Consider the following 2420-nt stretch of genomic DNA (forward strand, 5'->3'; position numbering starts at 1 on the left):
AAAGTATTCGAGTCAAAGTGTCATATGGATACAAATTCTCATGATTTTGTATTGTGTGTTTTTTCTCTGTTCTGCTTTATTGAAAGAAATCAGATGCTCTTCCTGAAACTTACCTTAGCTGATTCTTCAGCTAAACCAGACAGACTTCTGAAATTCTCAAATATTATCAAATCTTGTTGGTGCAGAGGTGGTGGAGCCCATTACCAACAGACTCACAGCTGAAATTGCTGTGAAAAGGGCTTCTACCAAATATTAACATGTGGGTGAAAATGTAATATTTCCTTTTTTCCCATTGAAAGTATAACATATGTGGTGTGAGAAAGTGGTGCATGAAACTCTGGCACTGGCGCAACAAACTGAACAAAGTTCAAGGGGGTATACGCTTTCTGTAGACACTTTATTTCCTCTTTTTCCATACTCTAAGAAATGATTTGGGAAACCTGTGGGACACTGGAGGTCATTATACATGAGCCTCTTTCTGCACCTTTTAAGCCATTGAAACCTAGTTGCCTTGTTACAAGGTCTAATATTACAGTAGGTGTGGTTTCCGTCTCCTAATTTCTGAGAATGATCAAATTGGGGAATAAGTTGTAGGGAATACCACTCTTGCACTTCTAAGAAAAGACTATCTCAAATGAAACTCGCTATAGAAAGACATCTTGTTGAAAAATTCTTTATTTTTTGTCATTTCTAAAGAAAAAACATTCATCAAGTCCTTCACAAATGTTTTGTTTGTGACTTTCTCTGTTGTTCCCTTTCACACTCAACTGAACTATGTGTTATGTCTTGTAAACGTAATCAAACATTTCACTTAGGTGTGTGGGTTAACACAAACCCATATTGTATGAAACATTCAGTTTTTCATTCAAGTTTTTTCTAACAATTGCATCCATGCTAGGACTACAGTAAACAACACTTTTTACTAAAGTAAATGAAATTGTTCATTAAACAAGACACATTGTTTTAAATGTATGCAATACGACGACACTAAAAACAACACTGAAACTTTTCATTGAAATACTGGACGAGATTGTGCATATTCAATGGATTTCTCCTGGTGCTTTTTTTCATCAGTCTTTTCATATTCTTGTTCTCTACTCAGGTGTCTCCTGTTCCTTTGGTGATGTCTGCTGTACACACATGGTATCATACACTTGAGCAAAGTGTGATACCACCGTTTGTTCTTCTCCTAAAATAAAGATGAACATTGACAAAAGTCAGAAGCACTCTTTTCTTTGACAGACGAACAAAACAATGCAAGAAAACCATACTCTCTGTTCCTTACTCATTTCTACCTACCTGTCTGACCACTTTGTCTGCTTCAGTCAGGACAGGGTGCTGGGGCTGACTCTGAGCAATCTGAGAAGAGCTCTCTGTGATCTTCTCCCCTACAGTGGCTACATTGTACTCTGAAATCCAGGTATCGCCTCCGGTAAGTTCCTCGGTCCTTTTTGGGACTTGAAGGGGTAGAATCATTTTGTGACTACATTTCCTTGTCATGCACTGATATGTTCTGGTTTGTGTTCGATTACTGCAGGCGTTCAAGTACTTTCTTTTTGTTCTAGATTGGCAGTGTTTGAGATGGTAGGAACTTGTCATATTCTCAACTCTGAATGCTCTGTAAACATACTATTTTAGCAATTCTTAGAAATCTGAAAGCATTGTTACCTGTATCATTTTTTGTCTTGGTAGTAGTATTGCAGCTCCAACATCAGCACTTAAATAATGGTTTGTGATGTTACTTGTCCTTGGAGTTAGTATACTCCTGAGAAGTCAAGAGAAATCTTACGTAAGCATTAATTATGTTTCACTTTTGAAAGCAAAGTACGTGTCAAGTACTTTGAAGGCATTTGTTGATACTTTTAAGCACTTTCGTTGATTATTATTATCCTTCAATTAGTTATTACAAGTCCAACATTCTCTACATGATCTCACTCCATATTCAGAATGTGGGAATACAATTGTTTTAAGGAAATGCCACTGAATAGATAGTAGCTGCACTCTACAAAGATGAATTTGCTAATTAATCAGTCAGGGACACAGCTTATACTTCAGTAGTCTTAGATCATGTAATGATGATTATTGTACTTTATAACTAGCAAAATCCCCATATCCTGTTCATTGCCCCTTTTTCAGTTATGTGGATTGACTTATCCCTGAAGTGGTTAATTCTCACCTTGACATCTCATAGAACAACTGAATCTCTACCAAGGGTGAATGTGTCCTTCCTCTTAATGTCTAAAAGAAAAGGTTAAAATTCATTGAAGCAAAATGCAACAACCCAAAATGTTGGGGAGGTCATTTCCACAGTTATTTCATATGACAGTGCTTGGAGTGAAACTACATGACCATGGTGAAGAAGAAAAAACACTTTACCTTGTTCCTCCTGACTGATGTCCTTATGCGTGTTTTGCACAGTT

This window comes from Lepisosteus oculatus, unplaced genomic scaffold (assembly GCF_040954835.1).
Source record: "Lepisosteus oculatus isolate fLepOcu1 unplaced genomic scaffold, fLepOcu1.hap2 HAP2_SCAFFOLD_50, whole genome shotgun sequence".
Classification (NCBI taxonomy): Eukaryota; Metazoa; Chordata; class Actinopteri; order Semionotiformes; family Lepisosteidae; genus Lepisosteus; species Lepisosteus oculatus.